This window comes from Helianthus annuus, chromosome 8, assembly GCF_002127325.2.
Source record: "Helianthus annuus cultivar XRQ/B chromosome 8, HanXRQr2.0-SUNRISE, whole genome shotgun sequence".
In the NCBI taxonomy this organism is placed as follows: Eukaryota; Viridiplantae; Streptophyta; class Magnoliopsida; order Asterales; family Asteraceae; genus Helianthus; species Helianthus annuus.
In genome coordinates, this window is record NC_035440.2 from 51,636,071 (window position 1) to 51,644,921 (window position 8,851).

An 8,851-nucleotide genomic window follows, 5' to 3' on the forward strand; every position below is an offset into this window, starting at 1 on the left:
CCCATTCGGAAGAAAACACGACACAACACAATTCTCACACGCTTAGACACACATTACGATAGTGATCCTTGTACTCAGCTCATTATCATCCGAAGTTGTAACCATATTTTGATATTTTGAAGTTTGGTGATCGGTAGTTGCCATCACCCGAGGTTTTTTATGCCGGAGATCATACATTGATCAAGGGCTTTTTCCTCGTATAAATCATTGTGTCTTTGCATATTTCACACTGAAGTGATCCTTTACTTTTTCAATAAACCAAGCATCATACCCCGTTTACATAAAGTTTGGTTGCATTATCCTTGTGTGATTTTTGACCAAAACAGTTTGGCGCCCACCGTGGGGCAATTGGTGCTTCATTCATAAGAAAACCTTTTGTTCGAAATCATTTCAAAGAATTACATGGCTTCATCATTGAAAAACGCGTCCACGGCGATGTCTGCAGTCACCTCATCTCAGAACACTCTGCCTCCTCCACCAGCAGGATCCCAGAAGAATGCTGAGAAGAGACCAAATCCTACCTTCTCTAAACCTCCATCTTCTTCTGCTATGAATTCTTATGTTCCTAGTACTAGTGACGTATTTACTTTGATTTTGCAGATGAAGGATCGTATGCAGCGGCAGGATGAAACTAATGAAAGGATCCTCAGGGAAATTGGAGATCTCAAAAGACAAAAGAAAACGGCAGAGGATCATTCCCCACTGATGCCCAAATCCTTGAGCTTTGATACTCCAATGATCACTTCTCAGCCATCGGGAATTCCAGACGTGCAAATTATGGGAGAATCAAGAGGATTGCACCTCGGATCGACAGCAATGACTCAGGCATCAGGCTCACACTTTCAGCCGGCAGGATCCTATCCCCAGCATATGGGATCCTTCATGAATTCGGGAGCCTATCCGGGAGCACAGCAGTTTCAAGGATCCTACTTTGTTCCAGGATCATCCCAGGGTCAAGGATCCTACTTTGTTCCAGGATCATCCCAGGTTCAAGGATCCTCCTTCGTTCCAGGATCATCCCAGATACCAGGATCCTTCCAGATGCCAGGATCCCTAAAAAGTTTGCAAACAGGAAGTCTAGATGTCCATCAAGGGGACTTCATTCCAATGCAGACCATTGCTTCCACTGGTCTCTCCGTTATCCCAGAATCCCAGCAATATGGATTCACTAACTTGAACTCAATGGGAGGTAACACTTTAAATAATTATCTTACCACTAACCATGGATTCATGCAGGATACAGGTATCAATCATGCTATGGCCAGGGAGTTGCAGAAGCTAAAAGAAATGATCTCAAGTGTTCCAGGGGTAGTCAAGCCTATCCCAGAGATTGCAGATGGAAGCCATAAGGTATCTCGCTTTGCACCACCAATTTGTGATGCAGAGGTACCCAAAAGGTTCCATATCCCTACTATGAAGCTGTATGATGGTACAACGGATCCTGAGGAGCACATAGCACAATACAGGGAAAGGATGGAGATCAATCCAATCCCGGAAAAGCTAAAGGAAGCATGCCTATGTAAAGGATTTGGATCCACTCTTACTGGATCAGCTCTTAAATGGCTGCTAAGTCTTCCCCCTTACTCTATTACTTCATTTGCTAATTTAGTTAATTTATTCAATAACCAATTCTCTTGTAGTAGAAAATTTGAAAGATTAACTAGTGATTTATATAGGGTAACTCAAAGTCATAATGAATCATTAAGGGATTATATAACTAAATTTAGTAAAGAATCCTTGGACATTCCCAACTTGGATATGGCTACGGCTGTTGAAGCCTTCAAAATGGGGCTGCTTAAGGATTCATTATTCTATGATGATCTTGTTATGACACCATGCAGGAATCTAGATGAAGTAAGAACTCGGGCACTCAGGTTCATCCGGCTAGAGGATGACAAGAGGATCCAGGACAGGCAAGTAGGATCCTCAAAACAGGAGAAGCAAGGATCCTCCTTCAAGAACAATAAATTCAAATCCTACCATAGAAGTGACAACCAGAATGTGCATGCTGTTGACCAAGAAGAGGATGATGAAGATTATCCTCCAATCTCAGAATATTGTTTTTCCGTTGATAATCATGAACTAATCCTTGCAATGCAGAATCTAGGAGAAAAAGCTAGGTGGCCCAGGAAGAATGATAAACCATCCGGGACTAAAGACAAGTCAAAATGGTGTGCATACCATGAGGATTTCGGGCATTTAACTGAAGAATGCATAGCTTTAAGAAAAGAAATTGGATATCTGTTAAGCAAGGGGCATCTAAAAGAACTGTTAGGAAGAAAAAAGCAAAGGACTCAGGATCCTGAAAGGATCCCTGAAAAGGCTCCAGCCCCTCCGGCGAATGCACAAGTGATCAACTTTATTTCCGGAGGATCAGACATCTGTGGTACATCCTTCTCGGCGGCCAAAAGGCATGCAAAGGAAGCAAAAATGGATAATAGAGAGAGACCTATTCGAACATCAAGTGTCTCGGAAGGAAAGACGATAACGTTTGATGAGGATGATCGCATTAACATCCAGGATCCTCATCATGATAGTTTAGTTATTACTCTCTTTATCTCTAACCATTTTGTCCGCAGGATCCTTATCGACGGAGGAAGCTCAGTAAACATTATCCAGCTTGATGTTCTGAAGAAAATGGGTATCCCAGAATCAGACATCACACCAAGAACCTCCGTGCTTGTAGGATTCAGTGGAGAAACGAAGAAAACTCTGGGGGACATCAAACTCCCAATCTACGTGGAAGGATTACATAATTATCAAAAATTTTGTGTTACTGACTGTTTATCTTGTTGCAATGTTATGCTTGGAAGGCCCTGGATACATGATATGAAAGCAGTCCCATCCACCTATCATCAATGTGTGAAACTCCCTAGCCCATGGGGGATAATCAAGATCGACAGTGATCAGCAGGAAGCTAAGGATTGTTATACCTCATCCATGAAGCCAACCTCGAAGCCAAGGGAGCAATAGCAATTACAGTATCCTCCGAGGAATGTCTTGGAGGCAAGGGAACAAGACGTGGACGAAATCCTCTTGGATCCTAGTGATCCTGAATCAGAAATCTATATCGGATCAGGGATCCTTGGCAAGATGAAAGAAGACATGATATCCTTCCTCAAAAGAAGAAAGACTACCTTTGCATGGAAGCACGAAGATATGACAGGTATATCTAAGGATATCATAACTCATAAACTTGGCATTGACAGGTCTATCAAACCAATCCATCAAAAAAGGAGGAAGTTTGCACCAGAAAGGAATGCCATTATCCAAGAAGAAGTAGAGAGACTACTTCGAGCAGGTATGATCAGAGAGGTAAAATATCCAAAATGGTTAGCCAATGTGGTCGTTGTCCAAAAGAAAAACGGAAAGTGGAGGGTATGTGTCGATTTCACTGATCTGAATAAGGCATGTCCCAAGGATCCTTTCCCATTACCCCACATTGACTCCATGGTGGATGCAACAGCGGGGCATGAACTATTGACCTTTATGGATGCATCATCCGGATTCCAACAAATTCAGATGGAACCATATGACCAAGAGGATACAGCCTTTATGACCCCAACAGGTTTGTATTGTTATATTGCCATGCCTTTTGGATTAAGAAATGCAGGTGAAACATATCAAAGGCTGGTGAATATGATGTTCAAAGATCAAATTGGACAAACTATGGAAGTATACATAGATGATATGGTAGTCAAATCAAAGAAAGCTGAGGATCACCTAAGGGATTTGGAAGAAGCATTTGATATCCTTGATAATTATAACATGAAGCTTAATCCTTCAAAATGCCACTTTGGTGTTAAGGCAGGTAAATTCCTAGGATATATGGTAACTCAGAGGGGTATTGAAGCAAGTCCGGAGCAAATTAAAGCACTGGTGAATATCAGATCCCCTGCCAATGCTAAGGATGTGCAAAGGCTAACAGGCAGGATAGCAGCTCTGAACAGGTTCATATCAAGATCCTCAGAAAAATGTAAAGAATTTTACGATATCCTAAGGAAGAACAAGAAGTTTGAATGGACTGAGAAACATGAGAATGCTTTACAAGCCCTTAAAGAATATATGTCCTCAGCACCAGCATTAACAAAGCCCGAAAAAGGAGATGTGTTATCCTTATATTTGGCGGTATCCTCAACTGCTGTAAGTGCTGTCCTTGTTAAGGATCACGAAGGTATACAATATCCTATCTACTATGTAAGTAAGAGTTTACTTGATGCCGAATCCAGGTACTCACACCTCGAAAAACTTATTCTTGCATTAATCATGACATCAACTAAGTTAAGGAATTATTTTGAAACCCATACTATCGTTGTTAGAACTAACTTTCCAATTAAGAATGTCCTCAGGAAACCAGAGATGTCAGGAAGAATGGCTAAGTGGGCAGTAAAGCTTAGTGCCCATGATATAAGATATGAGCCAAGAATAGCCATTAAATCCCAAGCACTAGCTGACTTTGTGGCTGATTTCAGTAGTGATCTACAAAAAGAAGCAGAATTGGAGGTCCAGCAGCTGGATGAGACCAAGGATCCTTGGATACTACACACTGATGGATCCTCAAATGTAAAGGGCACAGGGCTCGGGATACTACTAAAATCGCCACAGGGGGACATAATACCCCACTCCATAGCCTGTGAGTTCCAAGCAACTAACAATGAGGCTGAATATGAAGCCTTAATTGCTGGCTTACAAATTGCTAAGGATATGGGGGTGAAGTATCTTAAAGTATATGTAGACTCATTATTGATCACCAATCACTTTAATGGATCCTATGCTGTTAAAGGAGAAAAACTAACCAAATATTTAGAGATAGTCAAGGAATTGGCACTCTCTTTTGTCTCTTTCAGCTTAACACAGGTACCAAGGGAGGAGAACACAGAAGCTGATGCATTGGCCAACCTAGGATCATCCTTGAAGATTCCAGAAGACATAAGAATCCCTATCATCCATATCCTGGCTCCTGCTATTGAAAATCAGGTGGCCATGGAAATAGAAGAGGATACTGCAGTGATCCCTAGTGAAGAAGCTCAGTCTTATTCAGGATCATGGATCTCACCAATCATGAGATACTTGCAATACGGGGAGATTCCGATGGGAGAAAATCCTAGAGCTTTCAGGACTAAGGTATCTCAATTCCCAATTTTGAAAAATGTATTATATAAACGATCTCTTGCAGGACCATATTTAAGATGTATCGAGGATCCTGAAATTGAAGAAGTGTTGAGAGACTTCCATGAAGGAGATTGTGGAAACCACACTGGAGGCAGGGCATTGTTCTCAAGGATCCTTAGAACAGGATACTACTGGCCAACCATGAAAAGGAATGCTGTAGAACATGCTAGGAAATGTGATCCTTGTCAAAGACACAGCAATATCCTTCATCAACCAGCTGAATTGCTACATCCTATACCATCCTCTTGGCCATTCATGAGATGGGGGATGGATATAGTTGGCAAGCTCCCTAAAGCACCTGGTGGAAAAGTATTTATGCTTGCCATGACTGACTACTTCTCCAAATGGATAGAAGCTGAAGCTTTTGCTCAAGTCAGAGAAAAGGAAGTTATATCCTTTATTAAAAGAAACATTATAACTAGATTTGGCATTCCTTCTGAAATTGTATGTGATAATGGTTCCCAATTCATTGGAAGCAGAACCACTAACTTTTGTGACAGTTGGGGAATTAAGATGATAACATCAACACCAGTTCATCCACAAGCCAATGGTCAAGCAGAATCATCCAACAAGATCATCATCAATAATCTGAAGAAGAAGCTAGGATCCAAGAAGGGGAAATGGGCAGAGGAGTTACCTTATGTGCTATGGGCTGATAGGACAACTCCCAAGAATGCCACTGGTCAAACACCTTTCTCTTTAGTATTTGGGGCAGAAGCAGTGATCCCAACAGAGATGGTGATCCCAACTGCTATGTGACAACCCGAAACCTAGAACCTTCGTTGTGTCTTGATGTGACTTGCTTGTATGTTATGTGATTAGTTGACCGATTGAACTTAATGATAACGTGAACCTTTTTACATGATATGTGCTTGTTATGTGTGCATTGTATATATTTATACGTGTTATAAGGGAACCGAGAACCCGACACGAGACAACAACGAACCCGACTCGAGACCATGAGGTCTCGAGTGAATAGTGACCGAATGGAACTTGGGCCGAGAACCTTTGGTCGGTTGGGCCTTTGGGCCGTAAACCCCACTCGAAACCCATGAAGGGTGCACCACTTGAACTAGCCTATATACACCACCTTAGTTAGTTTTTACCATTTGTTGAACATTAGAACACACACACACCCTCCTACTTCTCTCTCTAAACCTAAGAACACAAACACTTCATCATTCTTGGATCTTTGGACTTGGATCGGCTCACACACACACACCCGGCTTGGAAGCTTTTCACACACCCTCGAAACCCATAACCGGTTAGTATTTTTATGGTTGATTTTTGTTGTATTTTGTGATGTATGATAAAATGCATAAGATGATGTTTATTGTTAGTATTTCTTGATGATTATTGTTGAATGCTTAGTGATAATATGTTCATGATGAGTTTGTACTTGAATAAATGTATGACAAGATTATGTGATAATATGGTAGTTGAGTTATGCATGATATTTGAAAAGAAATCGGTTCATGAATGATCTTGTTATGTGTGGAACTATGCATAAATGTTGATGTTGAAAATAGATTCATTGTATGTTAAAAATGAATGATGAAATTAGGTTGCACTTGTGATGAAATCGGACCTGTAGGGAAACCGAGTTGTATGTTATGCTAAGTGTCTTGATGATTATTCATAGTTGTGGTTGATATAAGTGTTGAAAATGTTATGAACTTGATGAATATGCTTTGAATATGTGAAGAACACTTTGAATGATAGTTGAAGATTGAAAACCCTTGTGATTTTGATCCATCTTTGACTAGTAACCTGATTAGGAAAACTGTTAGTGGAATGCTATTGGTAGTTTCCTGATTTGGGCCTGATTATATTGTACTAATGGGACTGATACACCTGCATCAACACGTGAACTTGAAAACGACAGCTTACCGACTCGCAATCACCCGGTTGCGACTCGCAACCACAGCGTGATGACTCGAGACCACGCGGTTGCGACTCGCAACCATAACAGGACAAGCCGAAACCACAGGTTACGAGTCCCGTTGCGACTCGAGACCTTAGCATGATGAACCGAGACTACGGTTGCGACACCGGTTGCGACTCGCAACCATCCATGATCAACACACAGCATGACTCGAGACCATGCTTGCGAGTCCGGTTGCGACTCGAGACCACACTTTGGGCCTTAGTTAGTGGGCCGGACTTATGAACTTCTGTGCTACTGTTGATGAGTTATTTGGGCCTGTTATCACGAGCCCAACTGTTTGGACTTTGAACATGTGATTAACTGTTACCTATGAACTGCTACTGATTAAACGTGTCTGCCATACGTGTTGAACATTTGTGCACTACTTGGTTCGAATCTGATTATACGTGATAACCGTGATAGGACGTTATTGACTACTTGCGACTTGATTGACTTTCTGTGATTAACTGCCGAGCAAACCGAGGTGAGTTCACACCCTCTACAAAGCATGGGGTTCCCTGGGTTGGGAACTGGGTTAAGGAACGTGGGTTCCTCGTCCTCCTTGGGCAGGACGTCAGTGGTTCAGGAATGTGATTCCTCGTCCGGATGGACGGATAAACGTACTAGACTAAAACTCTATCACGAAGTCCCTCCTTTTTGTATCGACTAATCGCCGGGCCAATGGCGAGCGGGTCATTAGTTAGATAGCGCTATTTAGGTCTGACAAGCCTCACACCGTGCCGCAGAGGACGGGCGTGAACTAATGGATCTGGGGCACGTCAATGATGATAGACATTGATGTTTTCAGGGCACATAAACATGACTACAGTCAGCAATCGATACGGTAACGAGTCTAGTATACACATGGGGTAGCCCCCACGGCTGGAGAGCCAGATGATACACATGGGGTAGCCCCCACGGCTGGAGAGCCAGATGATGTACATGGGGTAGCCCCCACGGCCGAAATGCCTGATAACTACATGGGGTAGCCCCCACGGCCGGAGTGCCGGAGTAACTGGGAACGAACTGGTCACGTTTTTAAAACTATGGGGTAACCCCCACGGCAGGATGCCAGATAAAGTAAACTGTTTTCGAAACAACTAAAACGAACGCCCACCCGTGAACTCACTCAACTAGTTGTTGACTCGTTACTACATGCTTTGCAGGACCATAGGTACTCAGTGGGAGCTTGCATGGAGGAGGATCGTTGTGGGACAGGGATTGCTACAAGACTATGTTAAACTTGAAACTTTCGGAACTTATGTTACAACTTTAAACTTATGCTTCCGCTTACAACTTAAACTTATTTGTTTTGGAACACCAATCGTATTGGTTAAACTTTTATAATTACTTATATGCTTGTTCAGTATGATTGGTGGCTGGATCCTGGTCAGTCACGCCTCCAAGCGGTAGTACTCCGCAGGTGGGATTTTGGGGGTGTGACAGATTGGTATCAGAGCCATTGGTTATAGTGAACTTGGTTTTAATAAAGGAGAAACGTTTTTGTTAAAACCAGACTATAACCGGTTTAGTGCTCAACGGTCCACAACGACACTTCGCTCCTCATGCAAGGCTCGACGTTCTAGGTAATATAATGTATGTATATGGCCTACTTGTTAGTTGCGTAGTACATTGCTCATGGTATGCTTGACTAGTATAACTACTGTTGTTTGAACACATGCGTACTTACTCTGTCCTACTATCGTGCTTTCGCGAACCTCTCTCACACGTATTGCTTTTATTATGAAGAAC